The sequence below is a fragment of the Globicephala melas genome, chromosome 20, assembly GCF_963455315.2.
Source record: "Globicephala melas chromosome 20, mGloMel1.2, whole genome shotgun sequence".
Lineage (NCBI taxonomy): Eukaryota > Metazoa > Chordata > Mammalia > Artiodactyla > Delphinidae > Globicephala > Globicephala melas.
The window spans coordinates 31,886,527-31,910,507 of record NC_083333.1 but is presented as its reverse complement, the minus strand read 5'-3'; the positions used below and the strand labels follow the sequence as shown (position 1 = coordinate 31,910,507).

At 42.7% G+C, this 23,981-nt stretch overlaps 2 protein-coding genes and 1 non-coding gene across 3 annotated transcripts in view; 1 reads left to right on the top strand and 2 right to left on the bottom strand.

Moving 5' to 3' along the window:
• ENDOV (endonuclease V) overlaps positions 1-23,981 on the bottom strand; it is a 187,367-nt gene that overhangs the window by 48,345 nt on the left and 115,041 nt on the right. The window lies entirely within an intron of this gene.
• RPTOR (regulatory associated protein of MTOR complex 1) overlaps positions 1-23,981 on the bottom strand; it is a 342,549-nt gene that overhangs the window by 310,755 nt on the left and 7,813 nt on the right. The gene's annotated exons all lie outside the window — the stretch shown is intronic.
• On the top strand, positions 17,043-17,115 carry TRNAR-CCU (transfer RNA arginine (anticodon CCU)). The gene has a single exon. It is a non-coding gene; the product is annotated as a tRNA-Arg (tRNA).

Below are 23,981 nucleotides of genomic sequence, written 5' to 3'. Positions count from 1 at the left end.
ATCATTTATTTTCCTGTCCTTACCAAGAACGGTGAAAAGCTATGGGCAATTCACAAAAACCAAAGCTTAACACATCTAAACAAAAACTCTAAGAAACAAAAAGAATGGGAATTATGTAATCCATAATAATAATTACTACAACAGTTATTTTCCTTATTAAAAAATTCTAGCATACCAATGTGATCACCTTATTTCAAACCCTCCCCCACTCCATCCCACCCCCAATCAACTCAATTCTTTAAATTACTCTGGTAAAAATAAAATGCAGATGTTTAGAATTAGATAGATTACCTCTGATCCCCAGTGCCAGCCATCACCCCACCATCAAAACCCACTGAAATCGAGGAACTATTTTATGAGATTGAAGATCTATTTTATAACACCTGTTTGATTAATAAATGGTAGAAAAGGGGCCCAAAAGCACGGGAAATGTTTAATAGGACTGTGGGAAACAAGTGAACAGGGGAGGACTTCCACATCCAGTGACAAGGGCAAGGTCTTCCAGCCCTGCAAGGTAAGAGGCAGGGGCAGTACAGGCAAGGAGGGGGCAACCTGGGCCAAATGTTCTGCTTTCTTTTGATTTGCAACCTCCTCAAAAGCACTGAGGAGCTGTCAAGCTAGCAAGAAACTACAAGGTGAAAATCTGAGGGAGAGCAGGGACCCGGAGGCAGCAGCAGATCAGAAGGGATTTGCAGGTGGGCAGGGGAAGTCACGGCGCCCAGGCAGCCCAGAGCAGGAACCGAGGAGGCGAGGCCCCCACGTAAGCAGGGACCCCAATGGGCTGTGCCAACGGGGCACCACCTCGCCTCTGCCCACAACCACCACCCTGGGGAGCATGGCAGTGACAAGAGCAGAAGAGGAGTAAGAGGAACAAAACATGGCCCTGAGGACTTAACAGCCACATGGGACCTTCATGCATTTTCAAAACAGCTTTATGAGTAATATGTTATATATCATAAAATTCGCCTGTTTTTTGTACAAATGAGGGGTTTAGAATATTTAGAGTTCTGCCACCATCACCACCATCTCATTTTAGAACATTTCCATCACTCCAAAAAGAAACTGTCGTGCCCATCTGAAGTCATTCTTCACCCCCCACCCCTGACCCCAGCCTAGTCTGGACATTTTTCATTGAATCATACAACATGCGGTCTTCTGCGTCCTTCATGCACTTTGCAAGCTGGGTTCTCAGTTCTAGATGGCCCAGGGAACCTCAGGCCAAGACCACAAAAAGCAGTCCCAGACTAGGACCAACTGCCGGGCAAAAGAAACAACAACCCACCCTGGAGGAAACTAACTTCACCCTGGGCCTGCCCAATGCCCACAGATAGCTTCCCGAAGCAAAGTAGTACACAACAAAAAATAACAAAGCACACAAATAAACACAGTAATGGGGCAATGATCAACGTAAGCAGCAAACAGAAGACCCAAAGATCTTCAAATTGTAATACTAGACAGGGAAAAATGCTATGCTTAGAGTCAAATGAACTAAAAGGCAAAATGAAAATAGTTGCAGGGAATGGGAAAAATTTTTAAGTGACCTACTAATATACCAAATAAAGTTCTAAAAAATTAAAAACACAAAAAACAATATTAAAAACTCAGTGGAGGGGCTTCCCTGGTGGCGCAGTGGTCGAGAGTCCGTCTGCCGATGCAGGGGACACGGGTTCGTGCCCCGGTCCGGGAAGATCCCACATGCCGCAGAGCGGCTGGGCCCGTGGGCCATGGCTGCTGAACCTGCGCGTCCGGAGCCTGTGCTCCGCAACGGGAGAGGCCACAACAGTGAGAGGCCCGCGTACCGAAAAAAAAAAAAAACTCAGTGGATTGAAAGAATTAAGCAGAATGCAGAATGTGAAAAATTCAGTGAATGACAAATGGCAGCTTAGACATAGCTAAAGAGAGACTGCGTGAATGTGATAAAAAAGAAGAAACTGTCCACAATGCAGCTCAAAAGAACAAAAAGGAAGAAGATATGGAAGAGAAATATGGAAAAGAGAGTGAACATAAATCTAGTTAGAGTTTCACAAATAGTGTGTGGGAAGAACTCCAGCAACTGCCTGGCAGCTTCTAAGCCACAATAGAAGCAGGAGGTGGTGGAATGACTTCTTCAGGTGCTAAGAGAGAGTGCCAGTCCAGGATTCCACACCTGGTAAAAGTGTCCTTTAAAGAATCAGGACTTAATAAAGACATCTTCAGATTAACAAAGAGAATGTGACATCAGCAGACCCTCATGAGGGGAAATTCTAAAATTTTTCAGTCAAAATAAAAGTGATTCCATGGGACTTCCCTGGTGGCGCAGTAGCTAAGACTCCGCATTTCCAATGCAGGGGGCCTGAGTTCAATCCCTGGTCAGAGAACTATATCCCACATGTGTGCCGCAACTAAGAGTTCACATGCCACAACTAAGGAACCGGTGAGCCACAACTAAGGAGCCTGCCTGCCGCAACTAAGGAGCAGGCGAGCCGCAACTAAGGAGCCCGCCTGCCACAATGAAGACCTGGCACAACCAAATAAATAAATAAATAAATAAAGCAATCCCATATGGAAGTTCTGAGATCCAAAAGGAATGAGAGCAAAAAGTCATAAATGTGCATTAATCTAAAAGAATGTTGGCAGTATAAAGCAAGAATAATTGTGCTAAAAAAAAAAAAAAGAAACAGAAATAACATACACAATACTAACAATTAAGAAATAAAAGGTTAGGTGGATTTTTCCAGTCTTACGTTGTCCAGGAAAAAAAATAAAGGTCCTGATTAACTTTATGCTTTTTTTGAGTATTCCTACTGTCATTGCTAGGGAACTATTACAACAAGAGAAAAATAGTATGTTACTTCAAAAACAGCAAAGGAGAAGAAATTAAATAATAAATATTTTCAATCCATAAAAAGGCATGGGGGGAGAAAAAGAAGAATACAGGCAGGACAAATAGAAAACACAAAATAAGATGGCAGATTTAAGCCCAAATAAATGTAAATAGACTAAATGCTCCAATTAAAAGACAAAAATCATCAGACTAGACTTTTTTTTTTAACTCTAACTACAAGCTGTTTACAAGAGACATACAAAAAACATAGGGTTGAAAAGAAAGGTTGACGTATATAAAAGGATAGAAAAATAAACAGTGCAAATACTAAGCGAGAAAAAACTGGTGTAACTATATTAAGGAAACATACTTTAAAGCAAAAAAGCATTATTAGGGATAAAGAGAATGACTTCATAGCAGTTCAGGCTCCCATTCACCAGGAAGATACACAGTTTTAAATTTGTATGACATAATAATATAGCCTCAGAATATAAACAAAGCACAAACGTAACTATAAGGAAGATTTGACATATTTACAATCATGGTGAGAGGTTTTAATATACTTCTCTCGGTTATTGATAGAAATCAAAAAAATCAGTAAAGACATAAATCATCTGTACATGACAAATAAATATCTGATTTAACGCTCACGTACGGCACCCAGCTATTACAGATACACATTATGGTCAAGCACACGGGGAACATTTACCAAAATTGACCCTATACAGGCCCAAAAGGCAAAGCTCAACAAATTTCAAAAGACTGAAATTTGGAGTATATGCACAGAGTTGTGCAAGTCACATGATCCACAACAACAGGGGGTGCCACTCACATAAGACAATCATGTAAATGGCTCCCCTAAGGATGCCCAGTGCATCTGTTACTACTTGCTGAAATCACATACATGTTCTCTGATCAAACCGTAATTAAGCAAGAAATCAAAAAACAATCCTAGGAAAATTCCTCTATTTTTTAAAATTACAAAGCACACTTTTAAATAACTCATAATGAAGTCAAAATGAAATTTAGAAACTTTGAACTGAATAACAAAAATACTACACATCAAAACTTGTCGAATGCAGCCAAGTATTTAATTTACATATTATAGTTTATAATTTTAATATTTCTAAAATGCCTATATTAGAAAAGACAAATGACTGGAAATTAATAAGCTAAGTACCCATCTCAGGAATTTCCCCCTCAAGAATAGGGGAAAAGGCAATAAAATGAATCCAAGGAAAGTAGAAAAAGGAAATAAGATTTTTAAATAAATTAATAAAATATTAATGGTATAGAGTATCAACAAAGCCAAGAGCTGGTTATTTGAAAGACTAAAAAATAGACAATCCTCTGGCCAGAACTGAGAAAAAAGAGTGGACACACAAATACTCAATGTCAGGAATAGAAAGGGTACATTACTACAGTTCTACAGACTTTAAAAAGATCACAGGAGGGGCTTCCCTGGTGGCGCAGCGGTTGAGAGTCCGCCTGCCGATGCAGGGGACACGGGTTCGTGTCCCGGTCTGGGAAGATCCCACATGCCGCAGAGCAGCTGGGCCCGTGAGCCATGGCCACTGGGCCTGCGCGTCCGGAGCCTGTGCTCTGCAGCGGGAGAGGACACAACAGTGAGAGGCCCGCATACAGAAAAAAAAAAAAAAGATCACAGGAGAACATGATGAACGACTTTATGCTCCTAAATTTGAAACCCAGAAGAAATGGACAAAATTCTCTAAAAATACAAATTACTAAAACTGACTTTAAAAAAAAAATACTGAAAGGTACAAACTTCCAGTTATAAGATAAATAAGTGCTAGGGATGTAATGTACAACATAATGAATATAATTAACACAGCTGTATGTTATACAGGAAAGTTGTTAAGAGAACAAACCTTAATAGTTCTCATCACAAGGAAAAAATTCTTTTCTATTTCTTTAATTTTTTTATCCATATGAGATGATGGATGTTTACTAAACTTACCGTGATAATCATTTCATGATACATGTAAGTCAAATCATCCTGCTGTACAACTTAACCTTATACAATGCTGTATGCCAGTTATATATCAATAAAACTGGAAGGAAAATAAATAAATAAAATTTGGGGGAAAATATACCATTTCAAAAGCCTAAATCATATTTTAAAAACTCTTTTTACAAAGGAAGGTTTAGGATTGCACGGCTTCACTGGCAGGTCCTAGCAAGCATTCATGGAACAGATCATTCAAGTGTTGAGGGATCACTCTCCTTGGCTTGAGTAACCACGAAGCCTGAACCTGTCCCCAGAGCCATGCAGGAAGGTGCCTGAGTGGGGCTGACATCTCACAGCACCAACCCCCTGGAGATGCACCAGGTAAGGAAAATGGGGAAGGCTGGTGCCCAGAGCCACTATCTGATCTGCGGGATGACAGCACCTGAAACAAAAGCTGTCAAGCGGCCCTGTGATTAGAACAATATTAAACCAGTAAGAAGCCAAGGCATGGCTTCTCTGTGTCCACACCCCCCCACACACCCATCTCATCCCCAGCAGCTTTACACACGCAGCACAGGGGCGGAGGCAGGAAGCTGTGCACATGGGCTGCCAGGGCTCCTGATGAAATCGAAGATGCTGTGAGCACTACATATAAAAATAAATTACTTTCTAGTACACCAGCAAAAAAAAAAATTAGATTTTTAAAATATGCTATTTAGGAAAGCATCAAGATAATATCAAGCACCTAAAAGAAACTGAATAAAAGACAGGCAACAGGGTATTCCCCGGTGGTCCAGTGGTTAAGACTGCGCTTTCATTGCTGAGGGCACAGGTTTGATCCCTGATTGGGGAACTAAGATCCCACAAGCCACAAGGTGAGGCCAAAAAAAGAAACAGAAAAAAAATGGCAACACCTCTACAGGGGAAGTATACAGCTTTACTTGGGGAAATTCTCAGACCTACCTAAATAAATGAAGACATGCTGTTTTTATGGACTGGAACACTCAATTTTGTAAAGATGTTAAATCTCCCCAAATTGAAATACAGGCTCAATGCAATCCCAATCACACACCCAACAAACTTTCTTTCTTTGAACCTGCAAGCTAATTCTTAAACTCACATGAAGAGCAGAAGAACAAGAAGAGCCAGAAGTTTCTCAAAGAAAACAACTGTGAGGACTCCTCTCAGTCGATTTCCATACAGCTCGTAATTAAGACAGAGGAGTGGTGCAACGGTGACCATGTGGAAAGAGCAGGAAGCCCCCGAGAGACCCACACTGACATGGCCTCTGGACAAAAGACAGAGCCCTGCAGCTGAGGGAAGGATGAGCTTTCCAGCAAAATCCACTAAGACAACTAGATACTTACATGGGGAAAAGAAAAAAAGAAAATTGGACCCCTTCCATAGACCACACACACAAAGTGCATAAAAGACCCAAACTGGGAGGGAGCTTTCCAGATAGGACTGGGGATCACCTTCATGCTACCAGGGAAAAGAGTAGGGAAGAAGTTCTTAACGAAGATGGAAAAGAGCACGAAGATGAAAGAGAAACAATAACAAATCTGATGACATTAAAACTGAGATGTCAAAAGACCCCTCACAAAGAAAGCAGAAGGACAAGCTTCAAAGTGGAAAGACACTTACAGTAAATATCCAAAATATATAAAAGCTCCTAAAATCAGTAAGAAAAAGACAACTCAACTAAAACATGGGCAAAAGACCAGAACAGGCTTTAAAAAAAAAAAAAGAATATATAATTATCCTGTACCTGTGCCCTATGCCTGCTATGTGTACCAGAATACATAAGAATGCTCATTTCAACATCATTCAGGAGTAGGATGTATAAGTAAATTGTGACATATACCTGTAATGAGATACTATACAGAAGTAAAAATGAATTAATTACACACATATGCAACAACCTGGGTGAATCTTACAAATGTAATACTGAGAAAAGCAATGCAAAGAAACATACATGCAGTATATCAATCATATAATCTTCCCAGTGGCAAAATAAGCAGTTTTCTAGATATGCATGCATAGGCAGGAAAACCACTAAAAAAAAGTGAAGAAATAAGTATCATCCAAAAAAGTAAGAAAAATATTTGCCTCTTGGAGGGAGGAAGTAATTGTGATGAGGGTAGGACACATCAAGGGTGCTTCCAGGGTGCTGAAAGGGTCTATTTCCGGACCTGGGTAGGGGGTACATAGGTGTTCTTTTTATTAATATGAGTTAAACTGTAAGTAGATGTTTTATGCATTTTTTTACCTCATAATTTTTTTAAAAAGAAAGTAAATCAAATCAAATAAGACTAGACCCACTTAACCCCACAGTTAAATGAAAAGAGCAATTTGACAATTCCTTCTAGGGCTCTAATGATTATTAACACCAAAGAGGATTTCTGTACAATTAACTAAACCCTTAAGGTAGTAGGTCAAATCCGGTACTCTAAGACTGCATGACAAAGCGCCCAATTTAGATCTGTAACACCAAAACAGGAAAGGATTTTATTCTTAAATCCTCTTCCATGTTTAACAGTTATTTCAGTTTCAAACTCTGACCCACCTGGCTTTATAAAGCCCAAATGAAATGCAAAGGATGTTATCAAAGAAAGGAGGACTCTAAATCCCGACTTGTAAATTACCTGTCTTGGGATCACTGCAAGTGCAACTCTTCCCAACAGTTAATCTGTACTATCAACTTGATACAATGTAATCTTAAATTTTAATGCCACGTTGAAGTTAGAAAGTAAAGTTCCACTGGCAAAAAATAAGGTTCAGTAAAAGAACAACTACAACACATAACTATTAATTGTAAAGAATCAGCTATCAACTACTCTACTGAATAAAAGGTGATCTAGTCATGCATCATTAATCTCTCCAAAACCTCCTGTCCTCCCTGGCTCTTCCAAATCCTACTTAGGGAGACCTCCCCTTCCAGGAAAGATGGAGTAACAGTATCAGAGTAGTCCTCGCACCGTGCACAACTAGAAAGCTAAACAAAACATATAAAACACTTTTGCAGACATTAAACTACATGCAGTATCGGAACATGATTGCTGAAACAAAGAAAGCAAATGAAGTGAGCCCCATGATCACTGAGCTTTCTGCACAGAGAGACAGGGCCCTGAGCAGAGAAAGCTAGGATCACTGAGCTGAGAAAACAGAGATCAGAGTTCACGGAGGCTACAGCAGCTGGAATTGGTGGGCCCAAGGACCAAAGAGGAAAGCACTATACAGAAAGGGTGTGCCAGAAATCTACATGGGGTCCCTCGTGTCCCTGGCTGAGCATGTAGTTGGCGAGACTCCAGGAGGCCAAGCAAAGAACTACTGAGCGAGGGTGGGAACCATCCAAGTTCCAACAAGTCAGAATGAAGAGACCCCACTGACCACTCAGAATATTCACCCAGAAAGGTGGCCCCACCTTAGACATAGGGCTAGACTAGACTCAGAGCAAAGGCTTCTCTAGAAGGGGTCATCCACTTTTTTCCATAAAGAGCCAGATGGTAAATATCTGGGTTATACAGTCTCTGTCGAACTACTCAACTTTGCCAGTGTAGAACAAAAGCAACACTGACAATACATAAAAGACAATGCTGTGTTCCAAAAGACTTTACTTACAAAACCAAGCAGTGGGTCATAGTTTGCCAACCCCTGATCTAGACCTGCTTTAGCAAAGCTAGAAAACAACCCTTGAAAGAATGAAGCTGATACGAGTACACTAAATTCCTTCCAGAACAAAACTCAACACTGTTTAAATGAAGACAATAACACCAGATTCGCAACAACATAACAGTCAGTGTGTCTGGCATCCAATCAAAAATTACCAGATATAAGTAAAAGCAGGAAAGTGTGATCCATAAGCAAAAGAAAATCAATCCAGAGAAACAGACCCAGAAATGACAGTGATGATGGAAATAACAGACAAGAGCTTTAAAATGGCATTACAAATTTGTTCAAGGATTTAAAGGGAAACATGAACACAAAGAGAGAAAAATAAACTATAAAGAAGACCCAAGTAGGATTTCTAGAAAATAAAAACATAATATCAAAATGAAAACTACATTGGGCGGTGGGAATTCTCTGGTGGTCCAGTAGTTAGGACTCCATGCTTCCAATGCAAGTTCGATCCCTGGTCAGGGAACTAAGATCCCGCAGGCCATGCGGTGTAGCCCCCCAAAAAAAAGAAAAAGAAAAGAAAAAAGAAAACAAAAACTACACTGGGTGGGCTTAACAACATATTTGACACTGCAAAAGAATAGACTGAGAGAACTTGAAGACACTGCAATAGAAATGAGAGAACTTGAAGATACTGCAATAGAAATGATCCAAATTAAAACACAGAGCGGGGAAAAAGGTAGGAGTTGGGAGAGAGCCTCATGGAACAATATGAAACATCTAAGATTAATGTAATTGGAGCTCTGGAAGACTGAAAGGGAGCAGAGTGAGAAAAATAGAAAAATTAAAAATATATGGCAGCACATTTTCCAAAAATTTGCTGAAAACCATAATCCTACAGATCCAAGAATCTCAGTAGACCACAAGCAGGCTACTCACAAAGAAAAAGACACCAATGCACATCATAATCAAACTGCTAAATTCCAACGATAAAGAGAAAAATCTTAAAAGTAGCAGGAGGAAAAAAAAGACACATTACATCCTGGGGAACAAAAACAAGACTAGAGCACACTTCTCATCAGGAGCAATGCAGGCCTGACCACAATAGGGCATCTTCAAAGTGCTGAAGAAAAAAAGTCAACCTAGAACTCTACATCCAGTGAAAACATCCTTCAGAAATGATGATGAGGGCTTCCTTGGTGGCACAGTAGTTAAGAATCTGGCTGCCAATGCAGGGGACACGGGTTCGAGCCCTGGTCTGGGAAGATCCCACATGCCATGGAGCAACTAAGCCCGTGCGCCACAACTACTGAGCCTGAACTCTAGAGCCTGTGAGCCACAACTACTGAGCCCGTGTGCCACAACTACTGAAGCCCGCGCACCTAGAGCCCGTGCTCTGCAACGAGAGAAGCCACTGCAATGAGAAGCCCATGCACCGCAACAAAGAACAGCCCCCGCTCGCCGCAACTAGAGAAAGCCCGCATGCAGCAACAAAGACCCAATACAGCAAAAAATAAAATAAATAAAATTTTGGGAAAAAAAAAAATGATGATGAAATAAAGACACTCCCACACAAACGAAAGTTGAGAAAATGTATCGCCAGGGGACCCAAGTAATAACACTCTCCAGACGGGAGAAAAATGATTCCAGATTCAAACTCAGAGCTACACAGAGCAATGAAGGCTGGGAACTGAACTATGTGGTAAATATAAAGGATGTTCTTATTTTTCAAATTTCTTTAAAAGATAATTGACTTTTTAAAAAAACAGTAACAACGTAGTCTGGGGTTTATAGCATGCAGAAGTAAAATGTATGACTCGAACAGCAAAAGGATGGGGGACAGAAGCACCAGGCTGTCAGGTTCTTACCTCACATGTGAAGAGGTGTACTGTTGTTATTTGAGGTACAATGTGATAAGTTAAAGATGTAATACGGCAAACCTTAGAACCACCACCTCAAAAAATAAAACAAAGGTATTGCTAATAGGCCCACAGAGGACATATCATAAGGGTAATCATGCTTTTAACTAACATTAAGATAACCATGCAAAAGGATATAATAATTAAATACTGGAAAATATAAATTTTTATAAATATAATTCTACTGATGCCTATCTCCTATCCCTGTCCTTAAGTGTGTAACTTTCCACATATTTTTCACATAGATAAGCACTTATTTTTATATGTATATATAGCTTTTTAAAAACACAAATAGGATCATACCAGTCTGCTCTGTGCCTTAGTTGTTTTTTTTTTAATGTGTGGTTTGTTTTTTAATTTAATAATATGTCTTAGAAACTTTCCCATAACAGCACACACAGAATTACTTCTGTATTTAGTAGCTGCATGGAAGTCTAGTATATGATGCACCAAAAGTTAATTAATCAGTTCTCTATTGATGGATATTAGGTTATTTGCAGGCACTCAATAAATACAGACTAAATGAATGAATGAACGAATGCTGTAATGAATATTCTTGTAGAAAACTGCGATAATCTTAAAATGCCAGTTTTCTACATTTCCTTGGATTTATTATTCCTAAATTTAAAACAGGCTCACAATTCTATAAAGACAATTCCATATAGTTATGCCATTTAAAATGAAGAAAAAAATAATCTATAGAATCAACCATAATCTACTTAGCATGAAATTCTTCTCAGAGAAAAGAATACTGTCAGGGACAATCTGGCAACTATTTCTCAAATATATGCATTTAAGTGAAAATATATTTATTTAAGTGAAAACTATCATTAATTTTAATAAGGCAACAAAACAGATCATAAATTAGGATCCACTGTCTCAAAGTTAAACACAGTAACATAAGACATTGATATGGCACTAGTAAATGATCCATAAACAAGCATGTCCTGGTACAGCTTGCAATAAGCAAGCGCAGAGCGAAGGGCTCGTGGTCAACACCCACCCCCGCAGTAGGACCAGGTGAATGTTAGGGATGGGGGCAGCGGTGGTAGCCAAGGGAATGAGTCAATCTCCAAGTCCATTTCAGGCATACTTCTGGCACCTGGGGTCCTGGAGGGCATCTGAGGGGGAGACAGCACGTGGAGCCCAACACAGCTCAGGGGCACCACTCCATATACTGAGTTGCAGGACCCAGGCAAATCCAGGAAGTTGAGAGCCCACCAGGTGCCCAAAACCAACACTCAGAAGAATATGAAGCAAACCAGAACCCATAGAGGGAACTCAAGCTCTGGAACTCAGTAACAAGCTCTGAGGCTATGTGAGAGCAGGGAGTCACTGAACTTAAGAGTGAATCAGCATCTGGAGACAAAGAACCAAATGTAGGTTACAGGAAATGCGGCCCAGGCACAGTTCCAAAGCCCAGCGGGCAGAGCCAGGCCCCCAACTTCTGGGTCAGCCCCCACACCGCTACTCCCAGAGAGGCCCCGGGAGAGCTGAAGTACCTCCGACTTGGCTCATTTCTCCCGGAACCCAGGAGAGCGCTAGGCCAGTGAGCCCACCCACGGGAAGGCAACAAAGTAGGAGTCAAGGACAGTACCAGCAACGAAGAAGGGCTTTGCAGCAAGCACCTGTTCAGAGAATTTCCCACAGTAGTGCCTGTTAAACCCAGCAGTTTGCCTCACAGACCACATAATACGGAAATAAAGCATTTCATCTTCAGAGCACCTTTACTAGGAAGAAGGGAACAGTAATGACCTCACCTTCCCAGTCTGATTTGGTAGATTCAGAACTGTTTTTACAAGAATACTCATTCTGAATGAAATGAATTTGATGTCAGGAAAAAATGTGTGAGCTATTACTGAAGCCCTAATACTTGCCATGATGGCCTGCAAGAATCAATTCATTTTCTGTAGTGTTCACAAACACTGATTTATGGGAAGTGTGCCATAAAGTCTAGTTTTTGATAAACTATAACATTTACCAGAACCTCACATAAACACACTCAGGCAGAGCATGGATCTTAGGAGAGCTCCCATCTTACTCCGGAGAGGGGCCAGGGTGGGTGCAAAGGGTCTTTAAAAAAGAAAGCTAAGCCTGCCCAGTTTGGAGCTCCTCTTAGGATGGTGGTCACCTGAACTTGTGCCCCTTATCAACTGATGAAAGCTGCAGGCACAGCTCGCTGTCTCGACAGGGGCAAATCTGTTCTTTTTCTTCCAAATAGTCAATCACGTGCAACATCTGCACCACCACACAGGAGGGGACGGGGCTCCTTAGCAGCTGTGCAGTAAGGAGCACATGGGAAGAAAAACACAGCCACACAGGCTGCCCCTCGAAACACTGGGCTCAGCTATGCATCACACAGTCCTCCTGCTTCATAAATATGATCACATTTAATCTTTGCAACACCACCACGAGGTAGGTAGTCTTAGACCCACTTTACAAATCAAAACACTAAGATCTAGACCAAGAACAGACAGAAAAGAAACCAGCTTAGACCAAGGTCATTCTGACACCAAAGTCCATTCTCTTAGATAAAACCTCAGCTGCCTGTTCAATTTTTAGAAAAAGTCCATCATGAGTTTCTGAGTCTTGGGACTTCCCTGGCGGTGCAGTGGTCAAGAATCCGCCTGCCAACACAGGGGACACGGGTTCAAGCCCTGGTCCGGGAAGATCCCACATGCCGCGGAGCAACTAAGCCCGGGCGCCACAACTACTGAGCCTGTGCTCTAGAGCCCGCGAGCCACAACTACTGAGCCCGTGTGCCACAACTACTGAAGCCTGCACACCGCAACGAAGAGTAGCCCCCACTCGCTGCAACTAGAGGAAGCCCAGGCGCAGCAACGAAGACCCAACGCAGCCAATAAATAAACAAATAAATGAATAAAAATTAAAAAAAAAAGATTTTCTGAGTCTCCATAAGGAGGGACTTTGAGCCAATGAGAAATCTCGCCCAAAGCTGCTCTGCAAATGGGGTGAGAAACAAGGTGGCAGCCCGGCTCCTCAGTCGTCAGACTGAGGCCTGGACTCCTGGCTCGGCTCCTCAGCAGCCCATGAATTCCATGGGGTTGGATGCCCCCTCTAAGTGGCCTCAGTTCACTCAGGTAACAACAGGTGCCTGCTAGGGGTGTTGTCAGGATTAAGTAGACTAAATCCATGTGAAAAAATGTTCACAAACTGTAAAGCAATAAAGTAGGAACATTATAGCTTCTACCCACACTGCCTCCCCTCCCTGGGCCTCTTTCCACCACATTCCATCTCTCCCTCTGATGGTTCCTCTGCCTGGCAAACATTTGTTTGCTATTGCCCCCAATGCCAGCCACTTCTCTCCTCCCAAACCCCTGCTCTGTGACCACTGCCTCACTCTCCCCTCAACCCCTTGATGAAATTTCTGTTCCCAGAAATTCAGCTTCCACAGAATTTTCTATTCAACCAAGACATCACTCACAAAAGTCAACAAGGGCCCTGGCTCCGTCATGCAACAAATATTTATGAAGTCCGTGCTATGTCACAGACACTCCCTGGTACACACATACTCATTAGCTTTTCTCCAGAAGCACACCTATGTCTGACTTCACCTTATGTTACTAACCTCTTGGTTCCAGATTTACAACAACAACAAAAGACAGAAAAAACAAAACAGATTAGACCTGAAGACATCACTACAAATGCATGTTTTGCTTAATACAGATAGAGATGATTACATATAGAAATGTTTACAGATGTGTATATATACAAAGGGGTCAGTATATGCACATATATCTCCTTGCTCTGTCACCTGAGAGGACCTAAAAGTAGTGACACCCCAGTAGCAATGAGCGTACCCAGCACCCAGATCTTGGTCTCTAACACCATTCTCCAATAACAGCAGAAACACCTGATTTTAGAAGTGAGGCAGGAAATGTACAAGATGATCCCAGAGCATCCTGTGCTCCAGAAAGTAAATAGCTGCTTTTAAAAAAAAGTCCACAATAGTGGGGCTTTGTCAAAGTAGCACAGGAGCCAACTGAAAGCGCTCCCACTGGCCAAAGATGGAGCAACAAAGTAAAGTAGTAGTGGATTATAACCCAAAGGACAAAATAAATACCCATGAGTCCATAGTGATATAAGTAAATGATTGAACAGATTAATAAATGCAGAAGAATAGATAAATCTCCCATACAGAAAAATTCCAATTAATATATGCAGATACTCTGACCTTAGGGAGATGGAGCACAACCCTCCTCCCCTTAAGTGTGGGCTGGGCACAGTAAATTCCTTCCAAAGAGAACAAGATGGGGCGAGGGGATATCAAGTGGAGACATCTAACAAACAGGACCTCAGCCAGGTAATCAAAGTCACATCAACAGTGATGAGTTGTGTTGAGACCATGGACCTTTGATGTGATGTGATACGAAGGGCACTTTCCCTCTGTGATATTCCTCCCCAAAACCTATAATCCCAGTTTTATCATAAGAAAAACATTAAACAAATTTCAACAGAGGGACAGTCTATAAAATCCCTGACCAGTACTGCTCAAAATTATCAAGGTCATCCAAAACTAAGAAAGTCTGAGAGACTGTCACAAGCCAAGAGGAGCCTGAGGATACATGACAACTAAATGTAATGTGGCATCCTGGATGGGATCCTGGAGCAGGAAAAAGATAATAGGTAAATACTTAGGAAATCCAAATAAAGTATGGATAGACTTTGGTTGATAATAATGTATCAATATTGATTCATTAGTTATGACAAGTGTACAATCCTAATGCAAGATGTTAACAACAGGGGAAACTGGGAACAAAGTATACAGGAACTCTATCTTCTCAATTTTAATAAAATTCTAAAACTATGGACAAAAAAAGAGAGAGAAAGTCCATTTCCCCTCTGCCACAAAAAACCACCACACAGTTTTTCTTTCTCCCAATTATTCACCAAATCCCATGATTCTCTCCTTATGTCTCTCAGAATGTTACTACTCCACTTTACACCCCCACCCCTACTCAAAAACCTTCAAAGATTTTGTTGCTTTCCAAATAAATGTCATTTCCTCACGCTACCATTCAGGCCTTTAAAAGATGTGGAGCAGACCACCTCCTGCCTCTGGAACCTGAGGCTTCCTCTCACTCTGGGCAAACCCTTCCCTCCCAACTCCAAGCTATCCTCAAAACTCCACTTGCCAAAATCCTGCTCTGTCCTTCAAATGTTTTCTTGCTTCCAGAGCTTCCCTGACACCCACCTACATTTAACACCAGGTATGTGAGCCCCCCTGAGGCCCATGCTTCTGCAGTATCTCACCTGAGCACTAGTCCTCACCACCAAACCTCCCAGGGATCCGTGCCCACAGAGCAGAAGCTGGTCCTAACTGGACCAACTCTTGCTCATGAAAAGCTTCAGACGCTTAGGTGTTCTGCCCACCTGTGTCCACCTAGAGAACGCCCAGTTAACCTTGGTAGGATGCTGCTGTCATCATCTCCCCGCACGTCCATAACTGAAGGAGAAGGGCCAAGCCTTTCTACTGGGCACCCAAAGGGTCACACTGTGGTTCCACTCCCCGCCCGCCAGCACTGTGTCCCACTGTGTCCTCTCACCTAAACTAGAGGCCGTGTATACCCCACCCTAGAAGGTCTTTTCCTCTCCATTCCAGCCAGTGCAATCCTTCCTGTCTCTGTGCCCAGCTCAGGTCCTCCCTCCCTCCTCCAGAAGCCTTCCTCAGCCAGACCCCTCTCCTGGAATCCCTCACCAGCCATTGGCCACACCACTACTTCTCACTGGTATTAACACAGCCTTGAGCCACTAGTTAGATGTTTCAAGATGCTATCTGATTCACTAAGCTGGTCTGCAGGTGTACTGATTTCACAGTGCTCCCCAGGGTTCTGGACCAGATCCACTCCTTTCTCATTCCCACAGAGGAGCTGGTACAGCAGAGGCTCTGGCTCAGGGGTCAGTAAACAGCGAGTGAGCAGGTGCTCCTGAGAAGCCAGCAGATCATGGTCTCCCAGGTTCGACCATTAACGCTCACGCTCTCAGAGAGGCGGATAACTCGGCACAATGGGGGCACAGGTGCCAGGGCCAGATGGCCAGGGTCCAAGTCCAGGCTCTGCGGCTCACTAGCCACGTGACCTCTGAAAAATCATCTAACCTCTCTTGCCTCAGTTTCCTCAATCACAAAGTGGCTGTAACAGTACCTGCTCCCAGGGCTGTTTGGAAATTAAAGGGATTGTCAACGTGGGCAGCCTGGACAAGCCAGACACACGGTAAGTACGACTTAAAACTAAGCTAGTAGTGCTACTATTTTCCCAGAGGCATAAAGATGTTAAGAGCTAGTGCCTGTGACAGTCTTGATGATGATCTAGTTCCTGAGCGTGGTGGGTGTTTTCCGAGTGCTTATTTTATTGTTATGCTTCAGATCTTACAAGGGTAAGGATGTCAAAAATAGATAATTCAAAATAATCCTTTAACAACACATACAGTATACTCCTGGTTGTGGGGAAGGGGGAAAGGGAAGACAGAGAAGTGGAAAATACACCAAAATATTAACAGTGGCATACAGGATTTTATATAATTTTTATTTTCACTGTTGTGTTTTTCCATATTTTCTAAATATTCTACGATGACGTGTTATTTTTATAATCTGAAGGAAAACAGCAAGTTTTCAAGGAACTCAGTTACTCCAGTAAAAAAATGTTAAAATAGTTTTTAAGTACTAAGACCATTTTCAGCATAAAGTTTTATTTAAAGAACAAAAACTGGGACTTCCTTGGTGGTCCAATGGTTAAGATTCCACACTCCTGATGCAGGGGGCCCAGGTTCGATCCCTGGTCAAGGAACTAGATCCTGCATGCATGTCGCAACTAAGAGCCCGCATTCCGCAACTAAGAGCCCACATGCCGCAATGAAGATCCCACGTGCCGCAACTAAGACCGGTGCAGCCAAATAAATAAATAAATATTTTTTTAAAAAAATTCTTCAGGGAAAATATTCATGCCTGCTGGTCAAGTAAAAACTCACTTTCAGGAGAAGAGCTGTATGTATAAAGGAAAAGACTGAGAAGCAATTCTCTGGAACCAGGCCCTGAAGCCAGACCAGGGTCTGATCTGGGCTCTGCCACCTACCAGGCCAGGCTGGCAACAGATGGGAAGAAACACAGTCTGCCCTTGAGGTCCTGTGGCCAGAGACTCAGGGAGACGACAGTGCCAAGCCAGCCCACTCAGGAAGTCCACTACAGCAGACAGGAGGCACCTTGTGTCCCTGCAGTGGTTTCACCTCTGTAGAAACTAGTCCAGACAGAGGCCAGGGCTTAGAGGGAACGCAGAAAGAGGAAAAGCTTGATTTAACATTTTGACTGTGGTTTTATTTTGATACACCTTTAAACTGCTTGTCAGATCAACCTTTAAGGGTAAAAGAAGTCACGCAAGAAAACACCAAACTGAACGGTATTCACTGTGCACAGCTCATCACCAATACCCTCAGGCTTGGGGACAAGGGGTGCGGCGGGGAGGGATGAAGACCAGATGCCAAGGGGACAGGAGGCTGGGAACCACTGAAGCAACACTTTCAACATTTCCCACCTAAACATTCTTTAAGGAAAACTTTCTCCCATTTCCACAGCCAGATACATGCTCTTTCCCTCCCAAATGCTGGTAGTGGCTCATTCCTCTCCCTTCTACATCCAGCCAGAACCAGCAAGACATTCTGTCGCCTCCTGAAGCCAATCAATGGCCAAGTGCAATCAATCCTTGTTCCAGGGAGAGCTTGGGGCCACCCACGTCCGTCACCTCCCTAGCTGGAGCTATGGCCAGCTCTTCCTCGCTCCCACCTCCCCCTACTCAGGACGCTCCCGCCCCACACCCCCTCTCTAACACACATTCTCACACACACACACACACACACACACAAACATATACATATGCACTCACACACCTACGCAACACATACACATAAACACACACACACAAACTAACCCGCCCTACCCGCCTGACTCTATAGCCCGAAGAAGCTTACTAATCCTGATCATTTCACTACCCTCCTTTAAAACCTTCCTTAATTGTCCTTAAGACAAAACCCAAGTTCCTAGGGCCTTACAAAGCTTGTCAGGACCTGCCCTGCTTGCCTCTCCACCATCATGGGTCTCCCGGCACTTCTCTCCGAACAGTCTCTGCTCCATTTATTTGCTCAACAAATATTCACTGAGCACCTACCACCAGCCAGTCATTATGTGAGAAGCTGGGGATGTGGCACGAACAAGACAAAGTCCCTGTCCTAGTCAAAACAAATGCATAAGCCAGTGTCACGGGGTGGACGTGCCAGCAGAAGATAAAGCAGGTGGGGCTGGAGCATGGCCCTGAGGAGGAAAGAGGGAAGCGCTGTTCAAAGACCGGCTCTCTCCCCTCCCCACCTCTGCACACCTGGCTCCTCTGCCCTCCCTCCCACCCTCTTCCTTCCTTGCCCAGATCACTTCTAGTCTCTTTCAGGTACTGGCTCAGTGTGCCTGCCTTCCAGGAGGCCTTCTCACCACTCTGCACATAGCCACCACCACCCCAACCCATCTCCCCCAGAAAACTGGTAAACTCCTTAAAAGCAGGAGTTACGCACCAATGAATTGCCAACACATAGCGTGGTGCCTGGCACATAGAGGCCCTCAATAAATATTAGCTGAATTACTGAATTCTTTAAATCAGTTTTTGTGACTTCACCACTCTTTCCCCTCACTATACCCCCAGCTTTGACCTGCACACATTTTCATCTCCCCCGTTAGGGACCCCCTACTGCACACAGCTTAGGCAAACAGATGCCACCAAAATGTCCAGAAAGCAGAATTCCTTAAATCACTACCTTATTACTCAAGTGCAGATACATAATTACTGCGTTGGGCTTTTACTTAACTTTGTATAAGGATGCCATTTTCTCTAATAAGATAAAATTCCTCAAGGGCCACGCCCACATCTATACCTCCTGAGATCCCACACAATCCCAGGCTCAGTGCCATGTAGGTAAATGGTACAAAGTGCTCATAAGAACAATTATTTCCCCACAAAACACTGAGAAACCCTGCAACTTGCTTTTAGATAGCATACACTAATAGTTAGGATCTGTGCATTTCACTGTATGTAAAGTTTGCCTCAAACAATAATGTAAGTATTAACCTCTTAGTTAATAAGTGTGCTTCCTCAAGTGCTATGGGTTAGCAGTTCAGAAACTCCCCTCTGTGTATTCCAGCCAGCAAATGAATCAGTGAGGACAAAGGAGCCAGGTTCTCACTGCTGGGAAGTAAGTGACAAACCTGAAAAGGGGAACAGAGGAGACGGGCCTTGTGGTAATCACCTCTGTGCATCACCGTACAATGCACAGCAGTAAGTAAGCAATAAATACAAACATGGATGTCTCCACCCTACCTCTCTGCCGAGGGGACCCGCAAACAGTGGCACACCAGCAACAATGGGCACACCTAGTGCCAGGTCTTGCTTCTAAATTCCATTCTCCACCAAAAGGAACTGGGGATCATTGGAGAAAAGGCTGATTCCAGGGTTGAGGCAGGGAAAATACAAGATAAGCCTGGAACATCTTACAGTGCCAAAAAGCCAAGAAATGTTCAAAGCCTGGTATGTCAAAGGGCACTGACAAAAACATGATGAGGCCTTGCTAAGCTAGAAAATAAATAATGACAGGGACGGGCCAAATGAACAACGGCAACAAAGTTGGGACCAAGCAACATGATGCGATGCTCTGGAAAAAGCAAGTGACTTCAGTAGCATCCTCACCCAAAATGCATAACCTGCATCTGAGTACAAGGAAACATCAGGCAAACCCAACTTGAGGACATTCCAGGAAATAACTGCCTGTATTCTTTTAAAATGTCAAGGTCAGTGAGTTCAGAGACAGAAAGGAGGATGGTGGTTACCAGGGGGTGGGGGAGGGGGAGGGAGAGTTAGTGTTTAATGAGGACAGAGTTTCAGTTTGGGCAGACAAAAATGTTCTGGAGATGGACGGTGGTGATGGCTGCAAAACAGTATGAATGTACTTAATAACTGTAGCCTTAAAAATGGTTTAAATGATAAACTTCATATTATGTATATTTTACGACAATAAAAAAATTGTCAAGGTCAAGAAATTCTAAGAAAGCCTGAGAAACTCCTTTAGATTAAAGGAGGCTACAAAGACGAGACTTCTAAGGCAGTTAAGTGAACCTGGATGGGGGGAGGGGCAAAAATGGCACAAAAATGGCTCATAAAGGGGCAAACCACAACATTTTAATGTGAACTGTGGATTAATAATAGTATTATATCAGGAGTTCCCTGGCGGTCCAGTGATTAGGACTTGGCACTTTCACTGCTGTAGCCTCAGGTTCAATCCCTGGTAGGGGAACTAAGATCCCGCAAGCTGTGTGGCAAAAAAATATATATATATAGTATTATACCAATGGCAAATGTCCTGACTTTTACAACTGTCCTGTGTTTATGTAAGAGGATGTCCTTGTTCTTAGGAGAGATACACACAGTAAGGCATAAAGGAGCACAGTCTCCAACTTACTCTTCAATAGTTCAGGGGAAAGAATTACATATTCACATCTATAAATAGAGAAAAGTAAATGAGGCAAGATGTAAAAACGGGTAAATCTGGGTAAGGGTATATGGGAATTCATTACACTATTCTTGCAATTTTTCTGTAAGTCTGAAATTACATCAAAACTAAAAAATACAAAATAGTAGTAGTCAAGAACAGAAGACCCACCTGGAAAGCACACCGATGGTCGGTAAAATTAACACGTGTCACTGGCTGTGTCTCCTCAGCTGTCTCCCCTTCCGCTGTAAAGGCACAACCCTCTCTGCAGAGTTGGACGTACAGGGCAAGTTTAAGGTTCAAGAACATGATTAAAGCATTAACATATCATGCCATATATTTACTGGACTGGCCTTTTCTATGTATTTAACTAGACTTACAAAAAGGAAACAGGCGCTTCCCTGGTGGCGCAGTGGTTGAGAGTCTGCCTGCTGATGCAGGGGACACGGGTTCGTGTCCCGGTCTGGGAAGATCCCACATGCCGCGGAGCGGCTGGGCCCGTGAGCCATGGCCGCTGAGCCTGCGCGTCCGGAGCCTGTGCTCCGCAATGGGAGAGGCCACAACAGTGAGAGGCCTGCATACCGCAAAAAAAAAAAAAAGGAAACAGTATCCACCTTGTGCTCCACGGAGACAAGCATGGTGGATGCCCCAAGCACTTTAATGGCTTCTGAACAAAAAGAGGACAGAGTCAGAAACCTAGAGGACACCCTCTATATGTAAGCCACATGGATATTGTTAGAGCTCTAGCTTTAGAATGCCACAAGAATTCTAATAATTTCTACCTCTAATAATGAGGTAGAAATGTTCTCATCCATTTCAGGACTCTTCCACAGCACGTTGTTCAAAATGGAACATGGCACATTTTTTAAAGCAGGTTAAAAAAAATCTATGTAGATGTCCCTTTGTGGCTCCTGAGATTCACACGACAAACGCCAAAGGAAAGTTCATATACTTCAAATGCAAAGTGAGAGAGTGTTATAAACCCCACCCGCTTTTATCCCCACATCCAAACCAGACTCCCTTGATTCTACCTTCTCGATTCTACCTTCTGGACATCAGCAGAGGCCCTGTCCTGTCCTCCACCCCTCCCACCACTGTCTCCTCCAGCCCTGGTGGTTCTCACCTGGATTATCACACTCCCCTCCCCAGCTGGTGATACCACCTCCAGTGTCACCCCTCTTCAAACCCTCCACTCCACCCACAGTCAAAAAGACCTTTCAAAACACAAATCTATGTCTGACATTCCCCTGCTTAAATCCTGAAGCAGCTCCCATCACCAACTACATCAACAGTCATTAGTTGCTGTGAGTTTAAAGCTGGGTCGACCTGACTGATTTATGTTTCATAAATGTTGTTCAATGCAAATGATTCACTTATTTATTATAAACTAAAGGCTTTCGCTGATAACCATGGTCTCCTCCCCTATAAACACACATTGTACTATAATTTGATGACACGGCACACTGTCAATAAGCAATAAACCTCCACTGAGCTCAAGTGAAGACGTCTGGCTACCTCCCCTCGCCCCACTGGATCCATTCTCCTCTCCTCACAGAACAAGGCCGTCCTGGGTGAGTGACAGTGTGTCTTCCTACAGGACATGCAACAGGGGCAACAGGAGGCCCTAACGGTGCCTAAAGGGCTACATAAAAGGCAAATGCCTTCACAATCACAAAGGCTCTCCACGAGCACAAGCTCAGACGATGGAAAGAGTGTAACAGATCCCTTTTAGGTCTGTCACTTGATTTCTGGTCAAGCTTGGTATTTTTGGCCAACCATCTGATACCTCAAGCCTTCTTCCTAGTTTAAGTTTGATGCCCACTTTTTTTTTTTTACACTTGTTTCTCTCTCTATTTTTTTAATAGATCTTTACTGGAGTATAATTGCTTCACAATACTGTTTTAGTTTCTGTTGTACATCAAAGTGTACAACAGAATCAGCCACATACATACATATGTCCCCATATCCCCTCCCTCTTGAGCCTCCCTCCCATCCTCCCTATCCCACCCCTCTAGGTCATCACAAAGCACAGAGCTGATCTCCCTGTGCTATGCTGCTGCTTCCCACTAGCTAACTATTTTACATTCGGTAGTGTATACATGTCGATGCTACTCTCACTTCGCCCCAGCTTCCCCCTCCCACCCGTGTTCTCAAGTCCATTCTCTATGTCTACATCTTTATTCCTGCCCTGCAACTAGGTTCATCAGTACCATTTTTTTTTTTTAGATTCCATATATATGCATTAGAATACGGTATTTGTTTTTCTCTTTCTGACTTACTTCACTCTGTATGACAGACTCTAGGTCCATCCACCTCACTACAAATAACTCAATTTCATTTCTTTTTATGGCTGAGGAATATTCCATTGTATATATATGCCACATCTTCTTTATCCATTCATCTGTCGATGGACATTTAGGTTGGTTCCATGTCCTGGCTGTTGTAAATAGTGCTGTAATGAACATTGTGGTACATGTCTCTTTTTGAATTATGGTTTTCTCAGGGTATATGCCCAGTAGTAGGATTGCTGGGTCATATGGTAGTTCTATTTTTAGTTTTTTAAGGAACCTCCATACTGTTCTCCATAGAGGTTGTATCAATTTACATTCCCACCAACAATGCAGGAGGATTCCCTTTTCACCACACCCTTTCCAGCATTCACTGTTCCTAGATTTTTTTGATAAGAGCCATTCTGACCAGCGTGAGGTGGTAACTCATTGTAGTTTTGATTTGCATTTCTCTAATAATTAGTGATGTTGAGCACCTTTTCACGTGCCTCTTGGCCATCCATATGTCTTCCTTGGTGAAATGTCTATTTAGGTCTTCCACCCATTTTTTAATTGGATTGTTTGTTTTTTTGATATTGAGCTCCATGAGCTGTTTGTATACTTTGGAGATTAATCCTTTGTTGTTTCATTTCCAAATATTTTCTCCCATTCTGAGGGTTGTCTTTCTGTCTTGTTTATGGTTTCCTTTGCTGTGCAAAAGCTTTTAAGTTTAATTAAGTCCCATCTGTTTACTTTTGGAGGTGGGTCAAAAAAGATCTTGCTGTGGTTTACATCAAAGAGTGTTTTTCCTATGTTTTCCTCTAAGAGTTTTATAGTGTCTGGTCTTACATTTAGCTCTTTAATCCATT